General features: G+C 41.1%; 1 protein-coding gene across 3 annotated transcripts in view; it reads right to left on the reverse strand.

Moving 5' to 3' along the window:
- TOX (thymocyte selection associated high mobility group box) overlaps positions 1–24,753 on the reverse strand; it is a 367,184-nt gene that overhangs the window by 118,117 nt on the left and 224,314 nt on the right. The window lies entirely within an intron of this gene.

Raw genomic sequence — 24,753 nt, forward strand, 5'->3', positions numbered from 1 at the left:
ACAACATGCATAGTCAAAATAACATCAATGTAATATCAGTAGAAAAAAAATAATAATAATAATATATATATATATATATATATATATATATATAAAACATGTTTTTCAATAAATCACACTTGAGCAGGAAACATATCCAAATGATAAACCTGTATGCTGGTATAATGTCTGTATATTAGCGTAATGACAAAACAATAGTCATCTATTAATCCAGATTTGAGTGATACAATTGAAAGCAGAATAAACCCGATTATTGATTCAATCTGGATTTACTGTATTTAAAGGCTCCTTTAGGATAGAGGTTTCCACATCAATTAATCTGTGGAGAGGCGTGATGGCCAAATACCCATAAAAAATAATGTGCAATCCTCAGTAGTCCATGCAACTGTCTTAGTTCATCCATTTGTGGCCACTCTGCAAGCCACTAACAGTAATGAGTAACTCCAATATTTAAGTTAGTTGAAGAACTCTGACAATCTTTATATCATCCAAATAGGACTGTCATGCTTACCATTGCTGACACTTTTTTTTCATGTTGTGGTACTTTCTCAAGGCTTTGGCACATAGGCCTGAAAGTTGGGGAGAAGCTTCTGCACACTGCTGATCTGCCAAGCATAGTGGTGTTGCCACTTACCCTGTCATGGAGTGTCCATGCAGGGCCGATGCATGGTTTCTGGGCATCCAAGACCTAGGCACCGATTGCATAACATTTTTCCTATTGGTGTGCACTTAAAAAAAAAAAAATACAAATCCTATTCCAAGGGCCAGATGTATACAACTCAAGACAACTCATACTATTAGTGAGAACTCAAACTCTACTAAGTGACCAGTTTATCAAACAGTTGGGGTCGGATGTAATAATGGCCAAGATCGCTGGAGGTGCGAGATGCCGGCTGATCTCGGATGTTTTTTCACAGGGGCAATCACTTACAAGGCAAAACCATGCCTTGTAAGTGATTAACCTCCAAAACAAACATCTGAGATTGTTCGGCATCTTGCACCACCGGCAATCTCAGCCGTCATTACATCCAGTCCCAACTGTTTGATAAACTGGTCACTTAGTAGAGTTTGAGTTCTCAGAAATAGTATGAGTTGTCTTCAGTTGTATACTGTACATTATCTGTGGTGATGGGAGGCAGCAGGGACTGTATACTATACATTATCTGTGGTGATGGGAGGCAGCAAAGACTGTTTACTGTACATTATCTGTGGCGGGCTGGATCATAGGGTCAACCCCAAAAGTAACTAGGTCGACCCCAAAAGGTCAACACAGTACAGGTCAACATTTGAAAAAGGTCAACATGGTAAAATGATCGACATGGATGAATTTTTGTTTCTTTTTGGGGTTGATTACTCCATAAAGTCACCGGATACCCCAATTAGTGCACGGCGTCCCTTTGCATGGCTCACTTTGCTTTCAATGCTGCGGGCAAGGTGCCTCATTCTGCTTCCGCTGTGCTCTGGACAGGTAACTTTTCCCAATCATAGTCCATGTGGATGGTAAAGTATAAAAACGTATTTTGAAAAAATCTAGTCCACCTTTTCCTGTGTTGACCATTGCCATGTTGACCTTTTTACAATGTCGCCCTTTTGTCCATGTTGACCTAATGCATGTCAACCAATAGTGGTTTACCTATTGACTGTCTACCTTAGTAGTGTCACCCTACCATCCAGATACCACCTGTGGCGATGAGAGGCAGCAGGGACTGTATACTGTACATTATCTGTGGTGATGGGGCAACACTGACTGTACAAGTATGTACATTGTGGATGCAGTTTCCTATTGGTTGAATATATTTACCCTTCATCAAAAGGACCCGGATGTGAAATCAGGTGAGGATGGAAGTTCTCTTCTACCCTTACAGCATTTCTTTTCTTCTAATCTAGGTTTGTTGTAGGTTATTTTCTTTTATTTATTCATTAATTAACAGTTTCTTATATAGTACAGCATATTCCATTGCACTTTACAATTAGAACAACAGAAATAGAACAAAACTGGGCAAAAACAGACAGACATAGAGGTAGGAAGGCACTGCTCACAAGATTACAATCTATATTTAGGTTCCATTGTGCCCTCACCCCAACTTAGGCTCAGTGTCTCGCTTTGCTTGTCACAGGTTATTATTCCAAATAGTTGATCAAATGCGATGGGGATATCGGTGACACCATTCTCTATTGTGCATCCCCAGCAGCAGTAATAATATACTGCAGAGCTCAAGGCAGCTCAAGACCCAAAATCATACAAATAAGCTCTGTGCAGCAATATACAGTATATATACAAAACCTATGACTAGTCCCAGGATCCCAGGATGTCATAATTGACTGGTAAAGCATAATTGAACTTATTGTTCTACCAAAGCTAATAATGGACCATTCTGTAATGCAGTCCTCTCTCCCCTGAAGTACCTGAGTGCTACTGGTGTTCATCTGCCTGGAAGAAGGGAGATGGGACCCCCTTCCTGAGAGTGAAGACTGTGGATGCTGCTCTCTCAATTAGAGGTCTATTTACTAAGCCTTGGATGGAGATAAAGTCAACGGAGATAAAGAACCAGCCAACCAGCTCCTAACTGTAATTTTTCAAACCCAGCCTTTGAAATGTCAGTTAGAAGCGGATTGGCTGGTACTTTATCTCCGTTGAATTTATCTCCATCCAAGGCTTAGTAAATAGACCCTTTAAGCCGGTAGCGCCAGGTCCTCTCTTCCTCAAAAGCGGCAGCGCAGGGCGTCTAGCATAGCACTGCCATGTATACAGCTCTAGGATCGATTTGTGCTGTCTGAGACTAGCTGAGCTCCTTGTTTCGTCTGTGAATCAGTGGCAGGGAGGAACAAGAGGGGAGTGACACTGCTGCATGTCTGGAATGGTAAACCAGCCAGACATGTTATATGTTAATAGAAGTAAGAGCAGGATAAAAGTATGATTGCAGCAGCTGTCTATATACTCCACTTCTGCTGTCATACTGATATGCCGACAACCTCAATAGCATTCCCCCAGAAGCTGGAACCCCTAGATGACTGCCTAAAGCTGCCTAATAGTAGCTCCAGCCCTGTGTCCATGTCCCTATTGTGTTACGATTATGGTCTAGAAAAGCAATGTGGTCACGTTCAGTTATAAGTCTCATTTTCCTGGATAAAGGTGCAGAATGAAAGCTGTAAACAGTGGTATTAAAAATAATACCCATCATTGGTTAACATAATATAGGTGGTCTTGAAATTTTTAATATATATAGTTGTATATATAATTTAGAAATCCACTTTTTCTTGATTGACCATCCCCACAGGCTGCTGATGTGTCATATGCGCATGCGCAAAAGACATGGGGAGTGCGGCTGAGCCAGCCCAACGCAGAGTTCAGAGTGGCCGCGGCTGTGAAGAGGCGGAACGAGTGAGGGATTTCCATTAAGGGTGAGAGGAGAAAACTACAGGGAGTGCAGATAAAGGCAGGGTACGCTGCCGGAGAGGATAGTACATCCCGCCCTTTGCAGCTACAACTGTGTCAACTGCGAGATGAAATTGTCTTTTTTCTAAAGTGGATACCTGATAGTCCAACCAAACATTTTCATTGGATTATAAAAGATATTTACAATTTTGAAAATTGTATTGACTTAATCAGGGATGTTCTTATTTGTAACTCAAAATGGAGTGTTATAAATAATTAAGACACATTTTAAATATTTAAATCAATATTGTATTTATTGCCTTGCCACTGATGTGATGTACCCATTTGATAAATTAAATTTAATAAAAATATTTTGTGTGTAGGGTCGCATAGTCAGCAAGTATTCATTAAAAACCTTAATTTAATATGCATGTTAAAGTACCCTTACACTAAATTATTGCTTACTTTAAAAAAGAAAAAAAACATTAGTTTGGAGAAAGAATTATTTTTTAATGAAACAAAACTTAAGAATACTGAATACATCTGCAAAATTAAATAAAAAATATAGACAAAAAACTAATTTTAACGCAAAGTAAAAAAATAAAGCGTAATTGGAATACAAACATTTACTCCCATATTTAATTTCAAAGATATTGCTTGACAGTATTAATATGGTCCTGTCATAATATAGATTAATTAGTAATTAAATGCCTTAGTGATGTTGCTTACTGATAGTGAATTTATAGGCTTCATTCTTATTAATTTTAGTTTATCCAATTAAATGGCTGACTTAGCTGAGTTTAGACAACAGGGCATCTTTAAAGAAGCATTCTACTTATTATTACTTGGCAAGAAATACTTACTATTATTATTATTATTATTATTATTGTTATTATCATCTAATATTATCCCATGCATATGTAATAAGCTGTAGAGGAAAGAAATAATGCTATACCCTTCAAAATGTATTGCTGCAAAAGAAAGCAATTTAAAGAGGAGACAATTTGACTTTAAAGAGATGTTGCAGGGGATAGTAGACAATAATCTCTATGGTACATTTTAGGTAGGATTGAAGTTAAATCAAGTTACAGTACTTTCAGAATAATAATGTCTACATCTGTATTATACATCTCTATATATTTATAGCCTGGATTAGACTGGACCTATATATGACTGTTGTTTATAACGCCTTGTAGAGAAATACTGATTTTAGGGCACCACGGATGGTGTAATGGTTAGCATTACTGTCCCATGGCCCTTGCTGTGTGGAGTTTGTATATTCTCCCTGTGCTTGAGTGGTTTTCCTCCAGGTACTCAGGTTTTCTTCCACAATCCAAAAATATACTCGTAGGTTAATTGGCTCCCCACAAAAATAAACCCTTGTGTGTATGTGTGCGTGTACATGTGGTAGGGAATAAGGATCGTAAGCTCCACTGGGGCAGGGACTGATGTGGCCAAAATTTCACTTTAAAGTGCTGTGGAATATGTGTGCGCTACATAAATAACTGATAATACATAATAAATGTAATACATACTAATATATTGGGGACTTAAGTTATACATTGGGTCTGCAAATTAGATAGAATAAAAGATACAATTTTGATAAAAGGCAACACAACAAAATCCTTGTAGGTGTGGGTATAAGCAGAAATCAGTTTTTCCATCATTCATCATTCAGCTTGCCTTTTAAACAAGGCTAACATTTATCAGCACCATTGGTACCATGTTGTAAAGGATTTCAGAAAATTGTAATTTAAATGGCAATACTGTGGAGTCTTTCCAACTTCAAATTTCCTGATTCTAAACTATGTTTCCCTGGTCAAAATTTCCCATAAATGCAATGGCAAATGTTTCACTTAAAAATACAGTGAGATATTGTACATACTGGATCATAAAAATGAACAAAACTATGGAAAAAAAGGAAATTTAGTTGTAATTTTACACAATTTCAAGATTTAAATTTCCCTACAAACAGGAAAAAGACACAGACAATGGAAACTATTCCGAATCATGGTCAAATGTCCCTTTAAGTGCAATTTTTATTCATGGGCATTGTGATTACCCATTGTAATGTTATTCTATTTTGGCTGAATAAAATAAAAAAAGTTGTCTTAAAAAAAATCCCTTTAAACTGAAAAAAAACCCCATGTAACTTGAATAATGTCCAGTGAGTCAGTGCCTTGCCTACTAGGTACTTAAAAAATGACACAGATTTCATGTGCCATGTATGTTGACAAATGTTTTATCTGCCAAATAAGCCTTTAAAATAACTAATTAGTTGTCTGCAATAACTTTTACTACCTATTTCATTGCAGTTTTTTTGGTGGTCACATTTTTTAATTCTTAGGGAACTTCGAAAGCAGGTTAGATCAGTACTGGAATTGTACAGAGTGACTGAAGGGGGAGAACTAAATAGAAAAAAACCTCATAAATCAAGGTTGAGATTATATTAATAAAACAAAAACAAATAGTCTAACCTGGGGCACTGATCCCCAGAGCAGCAACAGACTGTAAAAAAGCTCACCAACCTCTAAATGCAAATACATATATACAAAGAACAGTCTTACATGCGTTAGGGGTACCCCTAGCGCATGTAAGACTGTTCTTTGTATATCTGTATTGAGATTATATTAGTCTGATAAGGGGGTGTGACCTATGCAATACGGAGGCGTGGCTTCACAGGAATGCCGCTACTATGAGCCACGTCCTTGTTTTCATCACTATGGGGGCATGCCCAGCACTCTGTGAGCTACTGGCATGCCCCAGTCCCTCTGTCTCCCGTGGATAGACGCTGTGAGCATACACACATGGTCCATTCCCTGCTGCTAGGCAGAGCAGAGTGAGAGAAGGCCTTCCAACTGTCCTCCCCCCCACCGCGGGACACTGCAATCAGTGGGTGGGACAGTGGGACAGTGCCCAAAAAATGGGACTGTCTCACAAAAAACAGGACAGTTAGGAGGTATGGTATAATGGACTGCTCATAAAAACAATGCAGAGCAACAGGTATGTAACAAAAGGGAATAGCTCATTGTCAGTATTAACACTTTGACATGTTTTAGACACACTCATACAGGCCATTGGGAACTCTGTGATATTACTGAATGAACACCCTCTTTCCCTGAAGTACAGTTGTGACCGATACAACTTTGATTAAATTTAAGATGGTTCTATTTCCAACCTAATAACTCAGCTTTAACATAACAAAATGTAGACGAGTTATGTGCAGACAATGGCATTACTGTGACTAGGTTGTTACATGAAACTCTCCTATCCCTATCGGATCATCATCCAAAGCAAAACAACAATCTCCATTCAACAGCCTAGTTCCATGTGACATACTGTACATGGAAGTTTTGATGCCAACTTTTTTCTGTGTAAGTTATGCACAATGTTCTATAACAGATCATTATGACAATTTGGTTCAGATGACCTGTTATCTATGCATGACTGAAATAGTTTGTTTGCAATCTAGAGATACCCTCTACTCGCTCACCTAAAGCGAGCATCTGCTTGCCATTTCCACGATTACGTGATCCAACCGGAACTGAAGCGGAACCCCAGATTGGCGGCCATAGATGACCTGCAATCCATCAGGGAATAGGGGGATTTCTTCATGTTAAAAATTCCCGATTTGCATATCCTGACCGTTTTCTGCTGTTTTATGACTATTGTTACACTTAGATATGTGAGAACCAAGTTTGTAGTTTTGATGCAAACAGATCCATAATCACGAATGATTTATTGGTAGACTAGCAAAGGGGCAGCAGCATTTGGGGGATAAGAGAACAATGAAGAATGAAGTGCCTGTAACTCAAACTTTAACTAACTGCCTTTACACCTTTACTTATTACAGTTGCAATTTGGTCCAACTAAGCCACCTGTTCACTAGGGTTCTGATGTTTCTCATATTAAGAGCTGATGTGAAATCACATCACGTGAACTCAGCAAATATTACAGAATTGTACAGCTTTATATATATATATATATATATATATATATATATATATAAGATAACTGACAGTATAAATTAAATTCACATTTGAAACAGTTCTTAGTTATGACTATAGGAGCCAATACTGGTGCTGCAACTAAATACTTCTTTGCATGACACGTGCTAGTCATGCAGTAACAAGAGCACTTCCAAACATTTTTAAGTTTTCTCCAATGGTTATTAACAAATAGTACACCAATTTTGGCCAAAGGTTGCGCCTTTGCCCAGTCATTAGTATGTAAAGTATAAATCATTTGCTAATGTGTTGTGCTACTGTGTTTGCAATTATACATGCAAATCCAGCTTTTTCATGTAAATCAATCCCTTTATAAATATAGTAAATGGCTTACATATTAAATCTCACTTGATATTGACCATTCAGTGGAATTATTTCAGGCACCATTATGTATGCCTGTGCATTTTTTCCTTTAGATTATGCTTCAAAGAGACTTACATAAAAATGTTGATGCCTTTGCTTTGAAGAAAATGTATTTTATTTTTTCTTTTAGTACAACACATTAACATCAAATATCTTGTGTAGTAAAATGATTCAAGCCCCTGGAACTCAAATAATTTTCTAATAAAAAATGCATGAGAAAAATAAATGCACTTTATGTTCCACAAGAAAAGGCAGTTTCAACAGACTAATACTCAAAGAAAATTCATTTTATCAACCAGCCATTCCATTCTTTGGTGCTGTTACAAGTTCCTTGCAGTTGCTAAGCAACCATAATTCATAGTACCTTTTAATGGATACTCTGCTACTGGTGAGAACATTAAGGTGAAGAGAATAAATGCCTTGGGTGAATCTTGAAATCTTTCATTATGCATGTCATTCTATTTCTGTAATGCTATAATGCTGAAATGTTTCTGTGGCAGGAAACTGAGTTGTGGTAATTGCATATTCCACTCATATATGTTTTGTAAGCAGAGCAGCACGTACTTGTCTAAAATGAGTTATTTGAAACATGATTGAAATTGGCCTTTTCTACTGCTAAAGGTAGTAAATAAATCTAAAGGGAAAAAAGGGCAGCTCTAGTATAAAATGTTTGAAGTTTCTAGAAAGAACAACACAATTTAATAGCATAAATAAGATGTAATTACATAGGAAGGTGATCAACCATACCCTAAAATACACTTCCTGAAATACAGAACATAAAACAATAACATAGGAAAGAAAAAAGTAATTATTTGGGATACTAATATATTTTACTTTATAGCCATAATGTATGGAATATATTATCAATCTATTGACCTCTAGCTACATTAAAGTTCAAAATGCAAATAAGAATATTCTGTATATAATAATTTATATTATATGACTTCATTACTTGTTCTAACCAATATACTTACTATGATTATGATGATGATGATGATGATTAATATTATTATTATTATTATTATTATTAATGTACAAAGTGCTGACAAAATGACTTCGTTAACAGTTGTGTTTTCTTCTAATTTCAATACTGAGCAGTTGAATAATTAATTTAATATAATGATTAGTACAATGATAAGGCATGGATTTATTTATACTTCCTATGCACAATATGTTAGCACAACTTAACCTAAAATAATACTGCTATTGAATTACTTGCTGTCTCAAATTAGAAAATGCTATCCAATTAAAAAAAAATAAACATTTTTCAGCCAAATTGTGTGACAAATAAATCAGATGAACAATATAATTTATCAAAGTAGGAAGATAAAAGCTAAACATGACCCCTCAAGTAGAAGGTCACAACCAATAACCATTTGCGCAGATGAAAATGGTCTGGCTGAAACATTAAATGCAAATTACTGTTTGCTAGTGATTTCAAATGATGATTCCAATTCCATTTTAAAAGCATTTAATTGCGGTTCACTTACACTTTTTTCTATTTAAATAATTATCTTATATTTTATGTTTACTTATTTACAATTTTAAGTAGATTAGATATTGAGGGTCAAATATGTGACCAGTATTATGCATTTTTAATATGTAACATAATGCATTTAAATGTCATTTCTTAAATATTTTTTTTAGTTCTTCTTAAAATGTTAGTACAGTATGTATGAATGTTTTATTGACAAATCTAATTACAATATAATAGTGATATGATCATTGTCGGATTTTTCAAAGCAGTACAAAATCTCTGTTCAGATTTTGCACCTGGTCTTACACTGCTGAACACTCATTTGTGCAGGAACATATTCTTTTTTTTTTTTTGCATAGGAACAATTCTGTGTTCTGGTATTGAAATGTTCAATATTTATTATTATGTTTGTTACGCATATAAATCACCAAAAATGTATTTTATGCCCATGATATTAAAATGTACTCAAGGCTTGAAGATAATGTAAACATGAACATACTTGATTGTTACAGAATATTATGAAGTTCTATTTGTGCAGCCTTGGAACAGTAAGGGTGTAATATTACAATGTATTGAATGCCGCAACCTACACATTTATGACATTTGATATAAAGTCAGTGTTGCCCTACTTTCATAGGTTATTTAAGACTTGAATGAGGGTCAACTCCTATCTTAGAAGAAAAGTGGGGATAGCTTAACTTAATAAAGATGTTTTAAATGTAAAAGAAAGCGGTGGGTTGAAATGAACGTTGCATCTTTAAATCTAACATAATGTACTAAGGAATTGGAGACTAAATTATAGAACTCAACAACATATGTTAACAAATAGATTAAAATCCCTCTAGTTAAGCCCTCAGAAAAACAAGATCTTAATAAACCGGATGGATAGACACAATCCGGCTTTAGATGTAAACCATATATAAAATGTGTAAACATGTAATTGCCTTCAGTTGTGAAAAATGTGTCTATGTTTAATTGTATTCATTATTTTCACAATGCAACACTGATGATGTCAATAACCATTATAAATGTCAAAAAATATTTGGAAAACCGGACTGTGCTTGAAAAATCGGGCTGTGCTTTTTATTTTAATAAACCCATGAACACAAATAATATCTAGATGGATGACTTAAGCATGTGTTCACTGTTTGCGGTTCTAATTTTTTCACTGAAGCTTTCCTCATAGAGCTTTACCTATGTGGAAACCTAAATTGTGGCACACCATATGGATACAACTAAGTGTTAAAAAGTAAAGCAATTGTCTAACTTGGCAGTTTATGTATGGGAGTCATAAGTTGCAGCTATTGGCCTAATTTTTCCCCCCATCAATTGTTTTTAAGCTACTGTATAAGGTCCTATATTATTGGCAAACACTCTTCTTTAATCTAAATCTGATTCAGCTTTGTGGACAATAATTTCATCTTAGTTGTATCAGCACTATTCACGAGACAATTGAATTTACATTAGATACAATGTTACAGAACTCCTTTATCTTGATGTTAAGATTATTAAAAAAAAGTTAATACATACTGTATATAACTAACTAGTACTCAAACTGCCTGTAGGGTGATTCCATGACAGTTCACCCAAGCCATGACACCCACCAACTCAGATTTTTCATTACGCTTTGTACCCTTGATACTACCACATAGCTGTAAACCCATGTAATTTTATTTCTTCTCTAAGCCTCATAGGTTTTGAGATATAGAGTATCAACAAATTGCTTGGAAATGCCACTCCTGATGCTGTTTTTAGTGTGTGGTGTATCTGAAAAAAATCTAATTTCAGTGCCTAATCCACATATCACTTTGAAATGTTGACCCTTCATCAATCAAAATATGGAGATTCCAAAAAAAATGTTTTATCAATCTTGCTTGACTCGGAGAGTCACTATACATTCCTTTACTTCATTCTTTGGTGCAAAATAAAAAGTGGGTTCAATAAGCATAATCAACCTAACACAGATGAGTTATCGTGTCCCTTTTTTGTTTATATTAAACATTAAAGTACACTTTGAAATGCTATGAAAGGATATTGATTGTATGAATATTTTAATGTTTAATTAAAAAAATCTCTTTAAAAACAAAGATTAACATTGGGTATAAATTTGCCTACCAGTGGAGTATTTTAATTTTTATATTTCTACAGATTTCTTATTACACATAATTGGGGATAATTCATACTAAATTAAGGACTTTCAAAAATTAATTTTAATGAATGCATAAGCCAAAAAAGTATATAATTTTGAAATGTTTAATCTTGGATGATCATACAAATTTACATTTTCCTTACAAAAAAAAGAATCTTTTATTTTTTAAATCAAGTGGTATTTATTGATTATGAAATGCAGTGCATAGGTAGATTAGACACAATCTGATTGTTTGTGTGTGAACTGTAATCTCTGACTAAAGTTGTTGTGAACTTTCAAGTCACAGAACAGTATATAAGCAGCACTGCACACCGAAGAAGTCAGCATGCTCAGTTCCTTCACAAGCTCCTTATGGAGCTAAACAAAGGCAACTGGAGAGCCATGAACTACAACGACTACAAGAGTGGTATGTGACAGCATAAAAGTTTTGACAAACTGCAAACTGCTTTTGGGGAGGAAGCACCATCCCAAACCACTCTGTTTTAGTGGTTTGCAGAATTTTGCAGCAGGAGATGGTCCCTGGAAGATGAAGAGCCCAGTCTGTGTCTGCCATCTTTGATGATAATGTTGCTGCAATGTAGGCCATAGGTGAGGTGGATGCCAGGGTGACTGTGGACCAGTTAGAGGAGATAAGCATCTCATTGGGATCCATCCACTTGACACACTATGTAAAGCTTGGCTTGAGCAAGGTTTCTGCATGTTGGGTGCCCCATCAGCTGACTTAAGAGTAGAAAGAGGTCTTGGTGATTTGGAGACACAAAATTTTGGTCAGGTTTGAAGGTGGTCATTCAAACTCTGTCTAGGAGATCATCAGTGGTGATGAATTCTGGATCTAAAGTTTCGACCCCGAGATCAAAAACAAGTCAGTCCAGTGGACCTCAGTTGGAGGTGTGCCACCACAGAAGTTCTGACAAAAGCGCAGTGTGGCCAAGCAGATGGTGGGTTTTTTTGGGCCTAGTCATGTAGCTAACGTACGCCAACCAATGCCTGCTGGAAGTCATTTCCAGGCACCAAGAACTCACGCTCATGGTTCCCTTCATGACAATGCACCTACCCACAGGTCCAGGAAAGAGGATTTTCTGGCCCATGAACGCATCCAGGAGTTTGGACATCCTGGGCCACTGCAACTTCTTTGTGTTCCCACAAATCAAGCACAAGATGCATGGGATTCATTTTGAGTCACCAAAGTTGCAGTGGAGACCTTCCTCCAGCATCTAGAAGACATAACTGTTTTGGACTGGCCCAGCTGCAGCCATTTACTTGTTGTGTACCAGAAAATACTCATTACTGACTACTTCTACTCTGTCCATCTGGATACACCAAATAATCTCCAACAATGAGTGTCAGCTGCACTTCAATGTGATGTTCCCAGTTACTGTATAGGTGAATTCCATCAGTTTCCAATGTATATGGTTACTCCATTGGACCCTTTACTCTGTATGTCCTTTCCTTTGATACTTTTCTGTCTAACACCATGAGTGAAAGGTAACTATTGTTCCCACGGGTGGAAAGAACCAACCCTTTAACTAAGAATTTACTTTAACTAAGACGCTTTAGGTATCTTTTGGGACTAGCATAAACTTTGATCCAGATAAATCTCTTGAACTTTCTTTATGCACATACATTTATTATTGTTTATAAAAGCACACATATCAATTATTACACTATATGATCCTGCTCTTTGTCCATTTCTGCTCTACAGAGTTAATTTACCAAAATAAATTCCTACCTCCAGATATTTTCAGTCTATGAATTGGGACAGGGGACATGCTGATGTTTTGATGGGGGCATGCCCATGCCCAATGCGAGTATGTCTATATTATTATTTAGGTATAGTTACACTAGGGAAAAAGAAAAATGTATGTGCACACCCTAAGCACTAAGAATACTGATAGTCAAAATAATTTTGATAAACTCTTGCAAATAACATGGAGTATAAGTGAAGTTTTTCATTCAAATTTGGCTAAAAATGTGGGTCCATTCACTGTGTTAAAAATAGGGTGTGCAGTCCAAGTTCTCCTCTATTTTCTCTTTATAGATGTGTCCTCACACATTTTGCCTAAATATGTCACGCAGCAGGAGATGCCTGGTGTGAGTTAGCTGACAGTCCTGTGCGACTATGTTAGCGTCTGGCATCTTTTTTGACAAAAATATGTCTTATTCGCATCGCTATGTGAATAGGAGGCACAAGCAGACTCTGCTTGTTAAAATGATATGTAGTATGCCCATTCTCTGTCCACCTGAGGCTGCATCTGTATATGAAATGACACGTTACAGTGTTTTCCAGAAAAACTCTGATGCTCCATTTTATATGCAGATACAGCCGTGGTCGCATACAGAATATAGGCCTGCCGCATATCATTTTAATCAGCATCAGCTGCTTGTGCATCCTATTTGCATCATTTAGCTAATAAGACTCATTTAATGGTAAAAGTTGCACAGAAATATGTCCGATGCTATCTAGAAGGGCTGTTTAACTTGCAGGGAGGCTAGATGTAAGTGGACACATCTGTATTTGTGTATATGTTATACATTTGAAGATAAGGCTCCTTCATTTTGATATGAGCACCCCTTCCCATCTACCCTTAGGTGTTTTAAATTAGTGCTGTTCCTACATTGCAGATTACATATTAGAATGGGATCTATTTAAAGGTAAGACCTGGATACATTTATATACAGTAATGTGTTAATAATAAGAATTTACTCACCGGTAATTCTATTTCTCGTAGTCCGTAGTGGATGCTGGGAACTCCGTAAGGACCATGGGAAATAGACGGGCTCCGCAGGAGACTGGGCACTCTAAAAAAAGATTAGGTACTATCTGGTGTGCACTGGCTCCTCCCTCTATGCCCCTCCTCCAGACCTCAGTTAGGGAAACTGTGCCTGGAAGAGCTGACATTACAAGGAAAGGAAATTTTGAATCCAGGGTAAGACCCATACCAGCCACACCAATCACACCGTACAACTTGTGATAACCTTACCCAGTTAACAGTATGAACAACAAATGAGCCTCACTCAACGGATGGCTCATAACAATAACCCTTATTTAAGCAATAACTATATACACGTATTGCAGAGAGTCCGCACTTGGGACGGGCGCCCAGCATCCACTACGGACTACGAGAAATAGTATTACCGGTGAGTAATTTTCTCTGACGTCCTAGTGGATGCTGGGAACTCCGTAAGGACCATGGGGATTATACCAAAGCTCCCAAACGGGCGGGAGAGTGTGGATGACTCTGCAGCACCGAATGAGCAAACACAAGGTCCTCCTCAGCCAGGGTATCAAACTTGTAGAACTTTGCAAATGTGTTTGAACCCGACCAAGTAGCAGCTCGACAAAGCTGTAATGCCGAGACCCCTCGGGCAGCCGCCCAAGAAGAGCCCACCTTCCTTGTGGAATGGGCTTTTACCGATTTTGGATGCGGCAATCCTGCCGCAGAATGAGCCTGCTGAATCATGCTACAGATCCAGCGAGCAATAGTTTGCTTTGAAGCAGGAGCACCCAGCTTGTTGGGTGCATGCAAGATAAACAGCGAGTCAGTCTTCCTGACTCCAGCCATTCTGGAAACATATATTTTCAAAGCCCTGACTACGTCCAGCAACTTGGAGTCCTCCAAGTCCCGAGTAGCCGCAGGCACCACAATAGGTTGGTTCAAATTAAATGATGACACCACCTTTGGGAGAAATTGGGGGCGAGTCCTCAATTCTGCCCTGTCCATATGGAAGATCAGATAAGGGCTTTTACATGACAAAGCCGACAATTCCGACACATGCCTAGCCGATGCTAAGGCCAACAGCATGACCACTTTCCACGTGAGATACTTTAGTTCCACGGTCTTAAGTGGCTTAAACCAGTGGGATTTCAGGAAATCCAACACAACGTTAAGATCTCAGGGTGCCACTGGTGGCACAAAAGGGGGCTGAATATGCAGCACTCCCTTAACAAATGTCTGAACCTCAGGCAGTGAAGCCAGTTCTTTTTGAAAGAAAATGGATAGGGCCGAAATCTGGACCTTTATGGACCCCAATTTTAGGCCCATAGTCACCCCTGACTGTAGAAAGTGCAGGAATCGACCCAGCTGGAATTCCTCTGTAGGGGCCTTCCTGGCCTCACACCAAGCAACATACTTCCGCCATATACGGTGATAATGTTTTGCTGTCACGTCTTTCCTAGCTTTTATCAGCGTAGGAATAACTTCATCCGGAATGCCTTTTTCCGCTAGGATCCGGCGTTCAACCGCCATGCCGTCAAACGCAGCCGCGGTAAGTCTTGGAACAGACAGGGCCCTTGTTGCAGCAGGTCCTGTCTGAGAGGCAGAGGCCATGGGTCCTCTGTGCGCATTTCTTGCAGTTCCGGGTACCAAGTCCTTCTTGGCCTGTCCGGAACAATGAGTATTGTTCTTATTCCTCTCTTTCAAACTATTCTCAGTACTTTTGGTATGAGAGCAGGGCCGGCGCCACCATTAGGCAGCTTTAGGCAGCTGCCTATGAGCGCCGGCACTTGAAGGGCGGCCCCGCTGAGCGAACAGAAAATTAAGGCTATGACAGCCACAATGTGCGGCGCATGCTGAAAAAATGCAAGGCTCCCGCAGCCGCACAAGTGAAGTGTCGGATCAGCCGGGCCAGAGCTGGAGTCCCCGCCTCCCCCTCCTGGCTTCCCGCCCCCGGCCCGATGACCGAGGAGGAGAAGATCCGCTCCCTGTGCCTGTATTGCACAAGGAGCTGCCTGCAAAGAAGGAGGTTGTGACCAGCGACGGCGGCAAGGACTTCCCCAACCACCAACTGATCTGCCCCCGTTCCCTGCTAGCCCTGACCAGCGGCTGCGACAGGGAGTCCAGCAACCAGAAATACGGCTTCAAGGTTAATCTCTCCCCCTCTCTTTTTAGATTTACAATATATATATATATATTGCTGTACAGTCTGGAGCAAATTACTATATATATATATATATATATATATATATATATACACACACATAATGTTTCATGGTCTGTGCCATCTGGAGCGGCACTCCTCTCTCCCACTGGCAGCTGCTTCGGTGCCATCCAGATTAGTGTAGATATGCTCCAATTCAAACAGGCAGCGGCACTACTCGGAGACCTTGGCAAAGGGGTAATTATTTTCCGTAATGTTACTATGTCACCATTTTTTTATACAGTTGAAAACTATTTGAAGGTCTCTGAGTGCCGCTGCCTGTTTGAATTGGAACATTTATATATATATGTTTATTTTTTATTTTTTGAATTAAGCAGAAAAGTCCTGCACTCCACTTAAGCTTTTGCATGTACAGTACCTGGGTCCCCTCCCTGGAATTGTCAATTGCAAACATTCTCCTGTACCTATGGGAGGGTGTAGTATGGTATGCCGGCGGTCGGGCTCCCGGCGACCAGCATACCGGCGCCGGGAGCCCGACCGCCGGCATACCGACAGTGTGGCGAGCGCAAATGAGCCCCTTGCGGGCTCGCTTCGCTCGCCGCGCTGCGGGCACGGTGGTGCGCTACGCGCGCCACGCTATTTTATTCTCCCTCAAGGGGGGTCGTGGACCCCCACGAGGGAGAATAAGTGTCGGTATGCCGGCTGTCGGGATTCCGGCACCGGTATACTGAGCGCCGGGATCCCGACAGCCGGCATACTGAAGACCACCCCTATGGGAGGCACTCCATGGAGTTCAAAGGAGTATACAGTATCTATCACGATCTCCCTATTTATAACCCGGCCTTTACCCTAATACCTTAACCCAAACTGATAAACCAACCCTAATATCCTATCCCTGATACTCTAACCCCATCCCCCAAACTAACCCTAATACCCTAACTGAAAGTATGAAACCACTAAAACAACCCTATAACCTATCCGTAATATCCTAACCCAATCCAGTTAACTAACACTAATATCCTTACCCCTAACCTATCCCGTATACTCTGAGTCCTAACCATAAAGGGCAGACTGGACAGGCCATATGGCTCTTATCTGAGGAAAATATTCTTTGGTGTGGCTCTAAAGGCCCATACACATTAGACGATGTCGCTCTCTGAGTGACGTCGTCTAATGTTTCCCCTCCCGGGCCGGTCGGCGGCCGACTGTACACACTGAGCGTTATGACCGCTCATATTGCTGAGTAACGTCATGCCTCCGCCAGCCCGTGGACGACAGTCCAGATCCTGCATGCATGCCCTACCGACAGCGACGATCGTCGCCGACCCGCGGGGCCGCGCATCGGTCATCGCTGGCGGCATACACACTTGCCGATAAACTGAGTGACGTCGTTCAGGGAGGGGGAAAATGAGCGACGTCGCTCATGTTATCGGCAAGTGTGTATGGACCTTAAGTCACAGTTATCAGTTGTCAATAGCTAGCACAGTTGTTGCTGTGGAATTTGTAAGATGCCACCTCCGCACTTTTTAACATTTCAGCTGAGGGGCTGGCTACTGGGTGAACGATGGGAATGGGGGGGGGGGCAGAAGTTTTGCCTAGGGTGCTGAGGAACCTTGCACCGGCCCTGTATGAGAGGAAGAGGAGGAAACACATATACCGACTGGTACACCCGCGGAGTCACTAGGGCGTCCACAGCTATCGCCTGAGGGTCCCTTGACCTGGCGCAATATCTTTTTAGCTTTTTGTTGAGGCGGGACGCCATCATGTTCACCTGTGGCAGTTCCCATCGGTTTGCAATCAGTTGGAAGACTTCCTGATGAAGTCTCCACTCTCCCGGGTGGAGGTCGTGTCTGCTGAGGAAGTCTGCTTCCCAGTTGTCCACTCCCGGAATGAATACTGCCGACAGTGCTTGCACGTGATTCTCCGCCCATCGAAGAATCTTTGTGGCTTTCGCCATTGCCATCCTGCTTCTTGTGCCGCCCTGGCGGTTTACCTGGGCGACCGCCGTGATGTTGTCTGACTGAATCAGCACTGGCCGGTTTCGAAGCAGGGGCTCTGCTTGACTCAGGGCGTTGTAAATGGCCCTTAATTCCAGTATATTTATGTGTAGAGAAGTCTCCAGACTTGACCACAGCCCTTGGAAGTTTCTTCCCTGAGTGACTGCCCCCCACCCTCGGAGGCTTGCATCCGTGGTCACCAGGACCCAGTCCTGTATGCCGAACCTGCGGCCCTCGAGAAGGTGAGCACTCTGCAGCCACCACAGAAGAGACACCCTGGCCCTGGGGGACAGGGTGATCAGCCGATGCATCTGAAGATGCGATCCGGACCACTTGTCCAACAGATCCCACTGAAAGATCCTTGCATGGAACCTGCCGAAGGGAATGGCTTCGTATGAAGCCACCATCTTTCCCAGGACTCGCGTGCAGTGATGCACTGATACCTGTTTTGGTTTCAGGAGGTCCCTGACCAGAGATGCTAATTCCTGGGCCTTCTCCACCGGGAGAAACACCTTCTTCTGTTCTGTGTCCAGAATCATGCCCAGGAAAAGCAGACGCATTGTAGGAATCAGCTGCGACTTTGGAACATTCAGAATCCAGCCATGCTGTAGTAACACTTCCTGAGAGAGTGTTACGCTGATCAACAACTGCTCCCTGGACCTCGCCTTTATGAGGAGATCGTCCAAGTACGGGATAATTATAACTCCCTTCTGCCGAAGGAGTATCATCATTTCGGCCATTACCTTGGTAAATATTCTCGGTGCCGTGGACAGGCCAAACGGCAACGTCTGGAACTGGTAATGACAGTCCTGTACCACAAATCTGAGGTACTCCTGGTGAGGTGGGTAAATGGGGACATGCAAGTAAGCATCTTTGATGTCCAGCGACACCATAAAATCCCCCTCTTCCAGGCTTGCAATAACCGCTCTGAGCGATTCCATTTTGAACTTGAATTTCTTTATATAAGTGTTCAAGGACTTTAGATTCAGAATGGGTCTCACCGAACCGTCCGGTTTCGGTACCACAAACATTGTGGAATAGTAAACCCTTCCGTGTTGAAGGAGGGGGACCCTGACAATCACTTGCTGGAGGTACAGCTTGTGAATTGCCGCCAGCACTACTTCCCTTTCCATGGGGGAAGCTGGCAAGGCTGATTTGAGGTAACGGCGGGGGGGAGTCGCTTCGAATTTCAGCTTGTATCCCTGAGATACAATTTGTATAGCCCAGAGATCCACCTGTGAACTAATCCAGGCTGCTGAAGTTTCGGAGACGCGCCCCCACCGCACCTGGCTCCGCCTGTGGAGCCCCAACGTCATGCGGTGGACTTAGTGGAAGCAGGGGAGGACTTTTGTTCCTGGGAACTTGCTGCATGGTGCAGCTTCTTACCTCTTTCCCTGCCTCTGGCAAGAAAGGATGCACCCCTGACCCTCTTGCCTTTTTGGGAACGAAAGGACTGCATTTGATAATACGGTGCTTTCTTAGGCTGTGAAGAAACCTGAGGCAAGAAAGTGGACTTTCCAGCTGTCGCTGTAGACACGAGGTCCGACAGACCGTCCCCAAACAACTCCTCACCCTTATAAGGCAAAACCTCCATGTGTTTTTTAGAATCAGCATCTCCTGTCCATTGCCGAGTCCATAAGACCCTCCTGGCAGAAATGGACATAGCATTAATTCTAGAGCCCAGCAGGCAAATGTCCCTCTGAGCATCTCGCATATATAAGACGACGTCTTTGATATGGCCCAGGGTTAGCAAAACAGTATCTCTGTCGAGGGAATCTATGTTGTCTAACAGAGTATCTGTCCACGCTGCTACAGCACTACACATCCAGGCTGAAGCAATAGCAGGTCTCAGTAGAGTACCAGAGTGTGTATACACTGACTTCAGGATAGCTTCCTGCTTTCTATCCGCAGGCTCCTTTAAGGCGGCCGTATCCTGAGACGGCAGGGCCACCTTTTTAGATAAGCGTGTCAGCGCCTTGTCCACCCTAGGGGATGTTTCCCAACGTAACCTGTCCGTTGGCGGGAAAGGGTACGCCATCAGTAACCTCTTAGAAATCACTAATTTCTTATCAGGGGAACTCCACGCTTCTTCACACAATTCATTTAATTCATCAGATGGGGGAAAAGTCACTGGCTGCTTTTTCTCCCCAAACATATAAACCCTCTTGGTATTAACCGGGTTACTCTCAGAAATGTGTAATACATCTTTCATTGCAATAATCATGTATCGGATGGCCTTGGTCATTTTAGACTGTAAATGTGCCTCATCATCGTCGACACTGGAGTCGGACTCCGTGTCGGCATCTGTGTCAACCATCTGAGATAGAGGGCGTTTATGAGCCCCTGACGGCTTCTGAGACGCCTGGGCAGGCGCGGGCTGAGACCCCGGCTGTCCCAAGGCTGCAGCGTCATCAAACCTTTTATGTAAGGAGTTTACATTGTCATTTAAGACCTTCCACATATCCATCCAATCAGGTGTCGGCCCCGACGGGGGCGATACCACACTTATCTGCCCTTGCTCCGCCTCCACGTAACCTTCCTCATCAAACATGTCGACACAGCCGTACCGACACACCGCACACACACAGGGAATGCTCAGACTGAGGACAGGACCCCACAAAGTCCTTTGGGGAGACAGAGAGAGAGTATGCCAGCACACACCACAGCGCTATATAACACAGGGATTTTCACTGCTAATAAGTGATTTTCCCAATAGCTGCTTTTTTGTATTGATTTGCGCCTAAATTTATGTGCCCCCCCTCTCTTTTTAACCCGTCTTGTACCTGGATACTGCAGGGGAGAGCCTGGGGAGCTGCTTCCAGCAGAGCTGTGAAGGGAAAATGGCGCTGGTGTGCTGAGGAAGAAGGCCCCGCCCCCTCAGTGGCGGGCTTCTGTCCCGCATTTCATGTAAAAAATGGCGGGGGTTTTTACATATATACAGTGCTAGACTGTATATATGTATGTTTTTGTGCCAAAGGTACCTCAATTGCAGCCCAGGGCGCCCCCCCCCCCAGCGCCCTGCACCCTACAGTGACCGGAGTGTGTAAGTGTGCTGGGAGCAATGGCGCACAGCTGCGTTGCTGTGCGCTACCTTAATGAAGACAGGAGTCTTCAGCCGCCGATTTCGTCGTCTTCCAGCTTCTGTTCTTCTGGCTCTGCAAGGGGGACGGCGGCGCGGCTCCGGGAACGGACAATCGAGGACAGGTGCCTGTGTTCGAACCCTCTGGAGCTAATGGTTTCCAGTAGCCTAAGAAGCACAAGCTAGCTGCAAGCAGGTAGGTTTGCTTCTCTCCCCTTAGTCCCACGTAGCAGTGAGTCTGTTGCCAGCAGAAGCTCACTGAAAATAAAAAACCTAATAAATACTTTCTTTTCTAGTAAGCTCAGGAGAGCCCACTAGGAGCACCCAGCTCTGGCCGGGCACAGATGCTAACTGAGGTCTGGAGGAGGGGCATAGAGGGAGGAGCCAGTGCACACCAGATAGTACCTAATCTTTTTTTAGAGTGCCCAGTCTCCTGCGGAGCCCGTCTATTCCCCATGGTCCTTACGGAGTTCCCAGCATCCACTAGGACGTCAGAGAAATTAGGGATGTTAGGAACCCATCTAATGAAGCTCATCTGGATGTGGTGGATATGCCCACATTTCTGGACAAATTTGTACTATAAGAACTTTACTTACACTCCATGTTAATTGTCCGAGTTCAGTATTCTTAGTGCTTACAGTGTGCACCGGCATTTTCTTTTTTCCTGTGTGGTACTAGTAGCCTTGAACACCTATACATTGCCTCACACCAGAAAGGTACCTTTTACCATTGCTATGCAGAGCAGCATTGAATGGGAGATAAAGTATCCTAAACTTTCTCACCTCAACACAAAGCTGTTATGTTACCTGAATTTAACAAAATTAAAATACAGGTTGTCTGGATTATGATACTAACACCTTAATTTCTTTACTACTTTACGTAACCACTGTATTGGTGTGTTGTATACACATTATAACAGGTCACTTGACAAGCCATAATGGCAACCTGTATTTATGTATTCTTGTCTAGACTTTAATTCATGCACACATCTCCCACATTTATTATTACTGTATAATAGCCTCCTTACTTTCACCCCTATAATTTATCCTGAATGCTGCCGCTAGACTGATTTTTATTGCAAGACTTATTTTTTTTGTGCTGCTCTGATCTGTCAGTCTCTAAATTGGTTGCCTCGATTTTACCGAATTTAATATAACACACTTCTGATTACATTTTAGGCTGTCAGTAAAACTATACATACATACTTCTCCATTTTTTTGCTTACCTGAAAATATCTCTCAACTTAACCCCTCTGCCATATGTAAGATATTTGTCTCTCATTTACACTCATTGCCTTCACTTATTCACAGGATTTTTTTCAAGCTGTACCCATTTTTTAAATCCTCTCCCGCGCACATGTCTTTTTTCTAGCCTCCAAACCTTGAAGGATTCCCTGAAGACTTACATCTTCAGGCAATCTTATTCAATTATTTTTATCAGCTATATAACCTCTATATACTTTCCATGCTATTACTGTGCCTACCAACTGCACAGTTCACACAAAACATACATACAGATGTACGGATGGTGTAATGGTTAGCATTACTGCCTCACAGCACTGAGGTCATGGGTTCGATTCCCACCACGGCTCTAACTGTGTGGAGTTGGTATATTCTCCCCGTACTTGCGTGGGTTTCCTCTGGGTACACCGGTTTCCTCCCACAATCCAAAAATACTCTGGTAGGTTAATTGGCTCCCAACAAAAATTAACCCTAGTGTGAATGTGTGTGTGTACATGTGATAGGGAATACAGATTGTAAGCTCCACTGGGGCAGGGACTGATGTGAATGGGCAAAATATTCTCTGTAAAGCGCTGCAAAATATGTGTGAGCTATATAAATAACTAATAATAATACACGTGTCCTCGTACATCTAGCCTCAATACGCCAAACAGGGCAAGATGCCTGGTGCTAGTGAGCTGCCAGGTCTGTAGAACTCTGCCAGCTTTTTTTGCTGAATACAGGACTAAGAAACACCAGTAGACTATGCTGATTAATTTGATATGCGACACTTATGTTGTATATCTGTGTACAATTGAGTCTGTACTGTATACAAACCACAATAGAACTTGCCCTGGGAAAAAGCCACTGCCGCTGCATTGTATACTAATTCAGAGACTCAGTTGCATGCAGATATACTAGTAATGCATTTCAACTTAATCAGCACAGTTTGCCGTTGCATTCCAGTTGCATTGCATTGAAACTAAGACACATATTTGTCAAAAAAGACACCCATCACTGGCATCGGCTCACGGGAACTGCCGCAATGAGAAGAGCTGTTTGGCGTGATTGCAAACTTCAGGATGTAATGACGTCCGAGTTCAGCAGCCGTGCAGGATGCCAGCCGAACGTGGACTTTTTTTTAAAGGGGCAAGGCTAAACCATGCATTGTCCATGATTGCCCCTTTATAAAAGTCAGAGTTCGACCGGCATCATGCACGGCTGTCGGACTTGAACTGTGAGTAAGAGTTCTCTTGTTTTGCGTATTTATGTACACTGTAAATGGGTGCTGCAGATCAATTGTGGCGCCATAAAAAGTTTAATAATAATAATAACAACTCTAACCCTAAAACTATCAGTTGACAATCTGAATGTTGACATTCAGGCCATGTCGACATTTTCATAGTAAATTTTGAATCTCTGAACGAATACAATGCTATACGCAAATAGTGTATTTATGTTAAGTTGAATTAAGTTAGCATCATTTAATTAAATAAAAATAAATTTTTCAACATTTGACATGCAGTATAGTACACATTTTTTCTTTTCGATATACTAGTTTCCATAAGTAAGAAAAGGTTTGTAATGATGTTTAAAATTCTCTGTATTCCTGCATAAACATGATCTTTAACATGTTACGCTTTGCATATAATCCCTAATAATAACGATAATACAAATAATGAACAAAACATCTTTCTGTATTGATTGAACTTACTGATCCAACCAACATTCATGATCTTTGTTGTAAAAAGAATGTTGCTCATCACTGGGACATGCAATGATTTTTGCTAAAAATAATTATACCTGTTCATCAATCCCAAACATTGGCTTGAATTAATTTTGGTCCATTCTTTTTATAAAACAGCTTTAGTTCATTGATATTCTTTCACAACTGCTCAATTCAAATCTTGCCACAACATTTCAATTGGACTAAGGTCAGGAGTTTGACTTGGCTAATACAAAATTTCATATATATTCTTTTATGTTCTAGTTAATCCGTTATTGATGTACTTGTGTTTCTCAAACTGCGGCAGTGCTGTGATACACACATTGTATTCCCTTTTTAGGCACTCTTACATACTACTTCTGAATTTTTCTGGAAGTTCAGAGAGGTTTCAAAGAGAGTAGGTTAGTCATTATTCATTCCTCAAAAACTCCAGTCTGTTTGTTGACCTAAATCATCACTTTGAGTTCTTTCTGATCCCACC

Source organism: Pseudophryne corroboree, chromosome 5, assembly GCF_028390025.1.
Source record: "Pseudophryne corroboree isolate aPseCor3 chromosome 5, aPseCor3.hap2, whole genome shotgun sequence".
Lineage (NCBI taxonomy): Eukaryota > Metazoa > Chordata > Amphibia > Anura > Myobatrachidae > Pseudophryne > Pseudophryne corroboree.